At 32.3% G+C, this 11,965-nt stretch overlaps 1 protein-coding gene across 2 annotated transcripts in view; it reads right to left on the bottom strand.

The window, feature by feature from the left end:
• Nucleotides 1-221: 221 nt before the first annotated feature.
• LOC107441897 (synaptogenesis protein syg-2) overlaps nt 222-11,965 on the bottom strand; it is a 165,018-nt gene continuing 153,274 nt past the window's right edge. For both annotated transcript variants that reach the window (XM_043044077.3, XM_043044074.3), the window contains exon 14: nt 222-2,197. The gene's annotated coding sequence lies outside the window, so the exon portion shown is untranslated. The remainder of the gene's footprint in view (nt 2,198-11,965) is intronic.

The following is an 11,965-nucleotide window of genomic DNA, read 5'->3' as shown; positions in this document are numbered from 1 at the left end:
TTAGTTCAATTTAAAATGTTTACCAAAGAAATAGAAAGATAAATTAAATTTAAAAAAGTAATAAAGAATTCTTAAACTTCTTTCAGAAAATATTTTCTGGACTTATTATTGTTAACATTTAAAAAGTTGTAAAATAATTTTTATTTACGAATTAGCATTAAAAGTGAGAGATTTTGGAAATAAGTATTTTATGTGTACTTGGCGCTAAAAACAATACACACTACAGGAGAAACTTTGTTTTATTACAAAAATATATTTTCTTTTACTGGTAGCAAATACACTTTCAATAGGAACAGTACAAATAGATTTTCCAAACAATTTGTTTTTAAACAGGAAGCGTTAAATATAGATTTATATATGTAACAATAATACCATTAAAGTATTTCTATGAGCAATTGGTGATATAATGTATATGACCAGCCATGACATTTTGAGAATTTTTTTCCCTTCTTAACGGTACCAATATTTAATTTCTAGGATCAGATAAAGTATTTTTAATTTCATTCTTCAAAATTTTTGAAAGAAACAGTGCATAATTACAAAGAAAATACATATAAACTAATGTCTATGCAATTAACTGGTGTTAAAACTACTCGAGTTGGTTTTTCTTTACTTCTCGGTTTTCAAAACTGAAATTTTAATATTAAAGCAGATCTAGAAATATATTGCTTCAATTTACAATTCCTAGCCATTTTCAGATGCTTGGTAATTATCTTATTTCATTGAATTGAAAAGAAAATTAAGTTTAAAATATTCCAATAAATGTTTAAAATTAATACACGTTAAAATTAACAATAAATTTTTTTTTGGAAAATACTACTGTTTTAAAAATTTTTTTGTAAGAGCAAACAAGTGATTGTTTGATTTCGTTTAGCATTTGTGCATAATTCAAAAGTTAAATAAACATTTTTGGAAGAAAAAATAGTTTTATGATTATTTACTTTTACCTATAAAATGGAGGATTCGTTACAGTATTTTTAAAGCCTATACAACTTAAAGAACTTTAACTGAAAAATTATAGGAATGGAAAATATTTGTCAGTAAATTGAACGAAATGTTTGGATTTTAAGATTGTTTTTTCAAGTTTCTAAATCAAACATTTTAAATTTAGAGATTTCAAATAAAATAGAGTTTCTTTTCTTTAAATCCAAGTTACATAAACGTAATTTATCTTAGACAGCATAATACTTTATTAATCAACATCATACATTATAAAACGCAAGCAGTATATTTTAATTCTATTAAACCTTAATCAGACTATGCTCATCATATCTTAATCTTTAGGATGAACTGAAAGGTGAAAGAAAGTATGTCAATATTTGCTTAACTTCTATTTCAAATGTTAACATTCAATGTATCAAAAGGTTCTAAAATAAAAATAAAATGTCAAAAGTGTTTTCCTTCCTTTCTGTATCCAAATAAACAAACCAAATGTCACGACTATAAATTAGTTATTTTCTAGGCTTAGTACTTACGAATCTCTGACATTTATGGAAGGATTGATTCCTTATAATATACATCAAATTATATTATACACACATACAATTAGAGAGCACATAAAATCATAAGCAGCACAGATCTATTATTTGGACTTCCTCAAATTATTGAATGAGTCAAATCTTCTTCACAGCAGTACTTTTGCACTTACTAAAATTTAAGTTACGTAATAAAATAATGAAAAGATAAAGAAAAAAATCAAAAAAATAATTTTAAAAAAACCACATCGTGTATAAACATTTTGCAAGTAAATTTCCATACCAATCCTGTTCATATGCATCGGTAGATTTTTTTAGTCTGTAGGTAGAATAAGTAGGTCTGCAACATTTCCGTACAAATCAAATTTTTATCAGTGTTATCCATACTTATTATGATTCATTTAAAATTTTAACCCAATTCTGCTTCTCAAAACTGCTTCCTTATCAGCTTTTAAGAATAATGCCATTCATTCAACATTTTAACATGGAGTAAAAATATATAAAAGTTGTTTAATTTTGTTAAATGACAGGATGCTTACAGCTATTTTGGAATGTTGATTTCTGCTTAAATGAATTCTGTTCGATTAAAGTCTTCAGTGTTCGATGAAATGACAACTTTTTCAGAAATGTTTTAATATTATTTTTAATATCACAGCAAAATTACAAGAATATTCCATTCCAGGAGAATTTTCTTTGAACATTCACACAGTCACACTTGCACCCTAAAAAATAAACTTATTTTAGTTTCAAATGGTTTTATATAGCATATAAGTCTACAAAAAATCATCATTGCAATATACGAGATTATATATTATTATAATGGCACTAGAACTAAATCAACTAAATTATGCGTCTGTTTTGATCGGAACAATATTTAGATTTTTAAGTATTAATTAAATTTTATTTTTATTGCTTCTTATATTTGTGTTATTAATTTAAGAACTCCACATTATAACAGTTGAAATGAAAATAATGTTTTACCCATCTGTTGATTTAAAACTTCATTCTTAGAAATTTTTGATAGAAATCCGCATAAATATTACTGTACAAATTACGATAAAGTACTTTACGGCAAAAATGTATTTTACTACTAGATTTTTCGGATGCTGGACTCGAAGTACCAGTACTTAATATCTTAATATGATCAGGAATTTTTTTACAGTTAAAATTGTTATTAAAAAATATTTGTTTAACATATCTTTAAGCCATAAACGCACGAATATATATAGTTAAAAAAGTCATTAATAAAAATACGCCTTAAACGCCTATAAATATAAAGGCACGAAAATGAAAGTAATTGCAGGTAGATTCTGATTAATTAACACTCAAAAATAATTAGAACTTTCTTTAAACCTTATACTTTTCTTTTGAGTTGTTTTGCCAAAGAACGGAGATAAATTGCTTTAACATAAATTTAAAGTTCCATAAACTGCACACAATCATCTTGAAAATTTCGAATTCGGTTTAATTTTTGCTTACGGCTGTTCCAATGATTGAACCAAAACCACAATCTTTACCATGATAAGCGCCGCAAGCAAAGCGCTTAAATATGAAGCGATAACGTATGTATGAATTTTTATGTTCTTCTAAAAATATCAACTACGTATGCTTTTTATTGAATTGAAAATATTTTTCCTCTATCAGTGAGACTCTACGTATTTAATACATTTTATGGGCAACCTCATAAAGTTTAAAGGCTTAATACAATGGCACGCCACATTTTATTAGTACTGAAAAAGGCATGTTTTATAATAGATTTTTCGGTGACAAATAGCATGCAAATCATGGGATGTATATTTAACTATGAACTAGAGAAAACACCATCAATGTTCAAAATATCGATCGGAGGATAATTCTATTTAATAATAATTTTAAATTGTTCTTAAGTATCCTCGAATGATATTAATGCGCAATTTTTTTTAAAAATAATAAAGCCTTTAGGAGCTTTTTAACACGAGAACTTAAGCATAAAAATTTCAAATAATAATATCTTTACTAGTTTCAGTTTTTTTTTATAAGGGACCGTAATAAAATTAAACAGCTGAAAAAATTAGAAAACTTTGATTAAAATTGCTTCATTTTATTCAGAAAATAATTAAAGTAGTCTACAATCGCACATTTTGCTTCTTTTATAATTTATTGTTCATTATAATATGAACATAAAGAGCCTTGGCTTCAGAATTATTTTTTATTATTTCTTTTAATAGCCTTGACTATAGTAACGTTAATTAAAGATATAATTAAGAGTTTAAAAAATAATGAATGCCATATTTCTTTTACGAAACCCCAATTTATTCCAAATTATTTTATGTGTTTACTCAACGTTATATATATCTTGCGTCAACATCGTGCAAATATTTGACTTGAGGCTGAGTACTGTTTGAAGAAAAGTTTTATGCGGAAAGTAGATCAGTAAATTTTACAGCTGCGTGAACATTTTATTTGACTCATAAACATGTTTACGAGTAAGACTAAAATATAAAAAAATTCAGAAGGTAAGGCAAAAAAGTACACATTCTATCTTCGCAGAATTTTATTAATAAAAATATTGCTAAGCATTGTTATGTAAATTATATAAAGTTTCTTCTTCATCAAATGTTATGAACTGATTAATAGAAATATTTTAATTTTATTCCAACACAAAGTCTTTTTTAATATTAATATATACACTGACTGAGCAAAACTCATGGGATAGCAGGGCTCTGATTTGTGGATGGACAGCACGTGTTACCAACGCCACCTGGTGGCCTCCGCGACTGCCTCAGTTGTGTGCATAGTCCCTGGTTGTGTGTTAGAAATTGCTTGAAGTGGTTGTGTGAGTGATCAGGTAAAATCCAACGTCGTCGTGAGTTGACGGCTTTCGAACGCGGCATGGTTGCGGCTGCCCGACGCATGGCACATTCCATTTCGGAAGTGGTTCAGGAATTCGGCTTCCCAAGGTCAGCCGTGTTGAGAGTTTACCGTGAATGGGTGAATGAGGGTGCCACAGTCCATAACAGACAAAATACCGGGCGTCCCACAGGCCCTAAATGACCGAGACAGACGAAACCTGAGACGAGTGGTGAAACTCGAGATAGGTGAGCAAATGTGCAACAAATCACGGCTGAATTCAACACTGGTCGTGATAGAGACGTGTTCCGGTGGACAATCCGTCGGAACATGCGTGTTCTCGGGTATGAGAGTCGTCGCCCCACACGTGTGCCACTGCTAACCATACATGGCAGTACTTTTACTTTCGCTACTTGTACCGCCGGTACAAGTAAAAAGTACGTACTTTTACTAGTACTTCGTTACTTTTTAAATGTAGTACTTTTACTTGTACTTTCGTAACTTTTTTAGGGAAAAAGTACAAGTATTTGTAACGGAAATGTCGAATGAAATCGTTACTTTTTTCTGAAACTCGGTAAGCTTTCTAAAAAAAAAAGAGAAAAAAAAATTATTAAAAAAATGCTGATGTTTTTTTTAATTTATAAAATTAATGCGCAATATATATGCATTCACAGCTAACTTTGTGTTTAAATACCTTGATCTCCCGTGGAGCGCTTATTCAGCGTGGCTAAGCACGTTCTGAGAAATTCTCGCAGCAGACTCAGTGACACCACTTTCGAAATGCAATTATTTTGCAAAATGAATAAAAATATTTATTAGTAAGTTATTTTCATTCATTTTCAAGTTTTGTGCATTTATTTAATACATTTTAAATAAAAAATGTTAGATTTTGCTATTACGTTTTTCAATTTTCTTTTTGAACTCACTAATAATACATTTTTGTCTTAATTATTAATACATTTTTTACTAAACACATTTTTACCTAGTACATTTTTTACTAAAATTATGCTTATGCCCGACCTTGTCAAACAACGCCCAGTCAAATCTCAAAGAACTTCAGAACTATTTCTACTACTATTCAGAATTCAGAACTACACTGGTTATCATAAATTAAGGAAAAATCACAAAAATAGCGATAACTCTTTCAAAAGTAAGCCAAACCGTGCAAAATTTGCATATGTTGTCCACTAAGAGTAGCTGAGTAAAATTGCAATATGCAAATTAGTGGCGCTGCACTCGGCTTACGTCATCTGCCTGGAGCATAAAAGTCCAAGTTTGAGAGAAAGCACACAAATTTTACTGTGATTGCGACATTGAAAATCTGAGATAGCCAATTCGTAATAATGACCTCTAGGCATCATTTGCCTGAAGAACTACGATGGAGAGCCATCGGGAGACTAGAGGCAGGGCAGAGTCAATCAGAAGTGGCCAGATGGCTAAATGTGAGTCCATCTGTGGTTCATAGACTTTGGAGGCAATTTCAAACCACAGATTCGGCATCTAGGAGGTTCAGTCAAGGACGGCCAACTGTTACGACCAGTGCCGATGACCGATATTTGACATTAAGTGCACGCAGGAATAGAACCGCTACTCCGACACATCTTAGATCCTCTCTTGCTGCAGCCACCGGAAGGTTGGTGTCAACGTCAACTGTGCGCAGAAGGCTCCACGAAGGTGGTCTGTATGCGAGACGACCAGCCATTTGCGTGCCGCTCACATCACGCCATAGGAGAGACCGTTTGCAGTGGGCCCGACAACATGTCCACTGGACGTCAGATCAATGGAGGCCTGTTCTCTTTACGGATGAGTCCAGGTTTAGTCTAGAAAGTGACAGTAGACGTTATTTGATATGGAGAGAACCTGGGACCCGTTATCATCCATCAAACATCCGTGAAAGAGATGCATACGGAAGAGGCAGTGTCTGTGTTTGGGGAGGCATATCCTTAGGAGGGCGCACATACCTCCATGTCTTTCCAAGGGGAACCGTGAATGCTCAGGTTTATCGAGACAACATCCTTGATGCTTATGTGCGCCCATATGCCGGGGCAATTGGTGATTGCTTCCTGTTACAGGACGATAATGCAAGACCACACAGAGCTCGCATTGTTGATGATTATCTTCAACAGGAAACAATTACTCGCATGGAGTGGCCAGCTCGATCCCCGGACTTGAATCCTATCGAGCACGTTTGGGATGCTCTAGGGAGGCGTGTATCTGCCATCAATCCGCCCCCTCAGACCCTTGCCACGCTTGCAACTGCTTTACAAGAGCAATGGCTCTCACTTCCTATTGAACTGATAGACCGCATAATTGAAAGCATCACACATCGCTGTTTGTGCTGTATTGCTTCTAGAGGCAATCATATTCCATATTAAAGGTACTTTTTCTATTGCAAACCGATACTTCCAATTTGTTTATTTTATACATGTGCTAATTTCTATACTACTATTAATGTCTGATAATTTCTTTTTATGTTGTTTAATACCTTACTATGTGTTGTATATTGTGGGTAAGTTTCATAAAATTCCATGTGTAATTTCTTGAGTTATCGCGATTTTTGTGAATTTTCCTTAATTTATGATAACCAGTGTATTATAATTACTATTTTAACTCTTGAAAACTCGAAGGCATTAATTTAGCCGCTGATACTAAAATTCGTTTACAATATTTTTTATTCCGTTAGACAGAAATGTTCGAAAAATGATTTTCTGGCATGACTTCAGCATTAGCCATTGTTACAAATGAAACTGCAGACTGTTCTGTTTCAACTTATACTGCACATTCAATTATTTTTTACTAACTCAAAGATCACAAAGCTATCTGAAACCTCGTGTCTGCTTTGTTTATGTTTGTGCTTTTAAAACGCGTTTCTATAGAGTAAAACAATTTTAAATCAATGATAATTTAAATAAATAAAAATAATGAACTAAAAATTAAAATCAATAGATAAAATTTCTTTTTCGTGCAAATCCATAAAAAGTTTGATATTAAAATTATATTTGATTTTAAAATTATGTTATACGATTAAATTATAAAATTATATTGTAGTATTCTTCCGAATTTAAAAATAAATTAATCCCCATAACTTAAAAAATTTAAAATAATTAAATAAATAACAAAAATTTTGCAAAAACATTAAAGAACATAATATTATTCAATAAAATGTTAGCTTACTTTGAATTTTCGATTTCCTAGAAATGTACTTTTAAATCGTTACTTTTTTTGTTTAGTACTTGTACTTTTTACTCGTTACTTTTTAAAATAAGAACTTTTTACTCGTTACTTTTTTTAAAAATACTTGTACTTTTACTCGTTACTTTTGAAAAGTAACGCAGCCATATATGCTGCTAACCCAGCGTCATCGGACAATTCGGCGTGCATTTACCACCAATCACCATGGATGGACACTGCAACAGTGGCGTAACGTGATCTGGTCTGACGAATCACGTTATCAACTGTTCCATGCTGATGGGAGGCACCGTGTGTGGCGCACACCGCACGAAGCGATGGATCCAGCATGCCAAGTGGGCACAGTCCAGGACGGTGGCCTATCAGTCATGGTGCGGGCTACATTTTCGTGGCATGGAATGGACCCCCTGGTCATTCTGGATGCCACATTGACTGGTTAGCGGCATCTTCAGCTGCTTGGAGACCATCTCCACCCTTTTGTCATGTTTCAACACCCTGATGACATTGCTGTGCATCAAGATGGCAACGCAGCCCCACATCGCGCCAATATCGTCCGTGCCTGGTTCGACGAGCATGCAGGTGAGATACAACGACTGAATTGGCCACCTCGAAGTCCTGATATGAACCCCATTGAACATATCTGGGGTGCCCTCGACATCAGGCTCAGGGAATTGAAACCTCAACCCACGAACAGGCCACAATTGGCTGTCACTCTGCAGAATGTGTGGTGCCAACTACCTCCGGACGTGTTCTGGAGCCTTGCAGACTCACTTCCACGCCGTATCGCTGCACTCCGCAGGGCCAGAGAGGGTCCGACCAGATATTAGGTGGGTATCCCATGAGTTTTGCTCAGTCAGTGTATATATGACGTTGATGATGAAATTTTTAGTTAATATTTAAACTTTAATTTAAGTCCAATTTTTTCAAACAATAGAATTTATTTAAAATATTCTTCTGAAAGTAATGTGATAAATATAAGGATGTATCACGGCTTTTTAACAATTGAAAAGTTTATTGTGTCTTAGCTAACTATTGTATAGAAACTGAAATTAAAGAGGAGATAAAAGGTTTAAAGTAACAAAGTTATTTTTATCAGTACGTTGATTCACTGAATAAAGAACACTTCATTTACAATTTATGACTAAATAAATGGAAAAATAATTCGATATAGTGATAGAAAAAAAAACACAATGCTAAATGAAAATTTTTAGAAGTTGTTAAGAATTAGTTATTTGTGTTAGGTGATATTCAATAGAAATCGAGTTTCAAAATCTTTTTTTTATCATTACACATTGCATTCCTGTTTACTGAAATTGCTACACTAAGAAGGGGTAAAAAAACAATGCATTTATGAAACATGTACATTTTGTGTTAAAAAAACAAACAAATTATCACATTTACAGTAAAGTACGACCGATAAAACCTTAAAAATTAGTACCAAATATGGACACTCTTAGCAGCAAATACATCATTTGTCAGTTTAGGTATGTCTTTATACAGAGGGATTGAGTTCAGATAGCCTGGTATTCTATGTATGCATCTCTTATGTCCCGTGTTAATGACATTTACGGTGATGGTAGTCTATGCGGCTTCGATACTAAGCCAAAGTTAATTGACAGAAATGAATGGTGAGAGTTTGGTTCTCCAAAATCCGAACAGTCTTTATTAAGAATATAAGGCTGATCCGGATAGCATGCGGTCCTGTATTGCCCTGCACTCCTGCATGTGATATAGTATCAAAGATAGCCAAAAGCGTGAACTCCGAGTTGAGAGTTCATGCTGCTGCAAGTGCTACGGAAATGCGTAAACGAAAATTTGATGTCTTTCAAATAACTTCCTATCAAGATCAATGTATTGTGACATGGCTGTGTTATCCAAAATTACTATGCGGGTAAAGTGCCTGCCTTTTCAATTGTAAGTAGTCCGTATGCTCTCTTTAATCCATCGATTCCATATTCTGGCAGACCCTCATGCGATCTCTATTAGCGATAGTAGCAATAATACAGTCCCACAAACCTGGGTTACGGTACTATAATATTCAACTATTAACACGGAGTCCTATTGGGCTATAATTCAACCTCAAATAGTGACAGACTTGAGCTGGTAAATACTTTTCTTTTTACATGAGGTATCACAATGTCTTCTAAGAAAGACAATAACGTTCAAAATCCATTTACTGAAGTCAGATTTTTTGTCGTCACATGCATTGAAGCCTGCTTAACACTATTGCGCTAAAAATCGAATTGTTTACCTGTCACACCGTGTTTCTTATCTGTAACGTGTATATTTCAAGTCGTCATCATGGTTAGGGCTGCAAGTTTGTCGCGGCGTGAATTTCCGCGATGTTTTCCGCGAAATTCTCAATATGTCTTGACTTGGCGAAAATTGCTTAACATTTGATTTTTTTTTTTCATTTTTTGTTTTTATTAAACAGAATTTTTTTATTTTCCTGAACCTTAAATTGAACATGTAAAATTGATTAGATATTTAGGGGAGTGAATCAATAGCAAAATGACATGAAAATAGTTCAGAGATAAGAGATAATCACAATCTTGTCAACTAAGGTGGTCTTTCTGGACTTAGGGAGGGTAATTACCTCCCTGAAGTCGGTAAGAGTACGAAATAAATTGGAATCACAAAAGAAGGAAAATGTTATAAATCAAATCTTTGATAAAAAAATTGTTATACATGCTATTGCACTGGGCAATGAAATTTCTACTGCCTTTCTACATATCCAGTTAATTTGTCCTCGGCGGCTTCTTGTGATTTCCTAAATATGGATAAGTTTTCTTAGATGAAGGGGGGGGGACTAGTAGTTAGTAGGGACTTGTAACTAGTAGTTTGAATGTAGAATGTTTGAGTTTTCACAGCAATTACTTCTTACAAAGCAACGGTCAAGGAATTGCGCGTTGGTGAAGGAAAATTGATCGAGTTTTGGAAATCAAAGACCGAACGCTCCAAAATTGGCAAAAGTGGCAATTCGAAGTTTGTCGATGCCCAAAAACAGCGCTGACGCAGAAAGATCGTTTTCTAAGTTTAAAAATGTATTAAGTGATGAAAGACGAAGCATAAATGAGAATAATCTGACAATGTACAATACTTTGCACCAAAATTCTGCTCATTTAAATAAAAATATTAATATTGCTTGGAATTCAAAGAAATACTTTTGCTGAGTATTTTTAAGCTTTCTTTATAATTTGCGCAATTGTTAGTTCAGCAAAGAACTATCACTGTTTTCCTATGTCCTAGCACTAACTTATTATGTTTACCTATCTATATTAAATAAGACTTTTTCATTGATATTAATACTCAGAGAATAACAACTAATTTTTAAAGCTGTAATTTCATTCGTTAAAAGTTTATTTTGTGTTTGATGCCCTGTTTTCCACCAGTATAATTTAATATTAAATAGCCAATGTATGCGAACAATACATACAATAGCAATGAATTACTGCATGAACTATATCTTTATTTTCGAAAATTTTTTTACACAAATAAGGCATTAATGTATGCGGAGGCTTAGTATACATAAACTCATTTAAATGGCATAAATGAATATATAAATCATGTAATTTTTCTAATAGTTTTACAATATAAAACAACTATGGAAAAAAAGCACTTGTAACGCGAAAAAGAATATACGCATTTAATCGAAAAAATCCCTTTTAAAATGTAGGAATAGTTTAAATTCTTTAAATTTCTAACCATACTTTTCCAGAAAAAATATTAAATTAAATTCAGTGTGTCTTCTGAAGAGCAATTAAAACTTTCAGGATTCAAATAAAAACTTAATTTAAGGCACCGAGAAGCATAGGTATGTGTGACATGAATTTAAATAAAGCAAATCTCGGGAGAATTTCAGTCTTTTTTCGTTAATTCTACCTAACACAACTTTTAAAAAATGTTAAAAAAAGGAAAATGCTTATTTTTAATTTTTTATTTAATTAAATGAAAACATATAAAACATTTTTCAATGAAGTAATTCTATTTTTATTCATCTAATCATTATTTTTTCATCATTTTTAAAAGAATAATATTAATGAGATTTATACCAATGAGAATTAATTATAAAAACATTTTAATAAACTATATCATAATATTTAAATTATGCAAATTACCCATTGAGACGATATGATGAAAAAGATGTCTCCTTTTAAAAAAATTAACTTAATGTACAGCGTTTTTGAAAAGCATAAAGTAGTAAAAATATTTTCTCACTAACGAATTTTATGCCACACAATAAATTTCTTTAATTTTGAATTTCCAAATATATTTCCGATTCCTCATCTATTTCCTGTAAAATGTGTTCTTATCAGAATCCATATGAATACAAAAGGCAGAAAAATACTAAGGCATAAACATCCAAGGAAACCTAAACCCACCAATTTTGTGAGATTTATGGTGTTTTCTCTTAGACAGTCAAAATGAACAGCATTGATACTTGCTTCAAAATGCATCAGGACTGGCTTGAA

Source organism: Parasteatoda tepidariorum, chromosome 3 (assembly GCF_982258835.1).
Source record: "Parasteatoda tepidariorum strain Cologne lab strain chromosome 3, Ptep-v5.0, whole genome shotgun sequence".
Classification (NCBI taxonomy): domain Eukaryota; kingdom Metazoa; phylum Arthropoda; class Arachnida; order Araneae; family Theridiidae; genus Parasteatoda; species Parasteatoda tepidariorum.
This window is presented reverse-complemented; position numbering and strand designations above follow the sequence as displayed.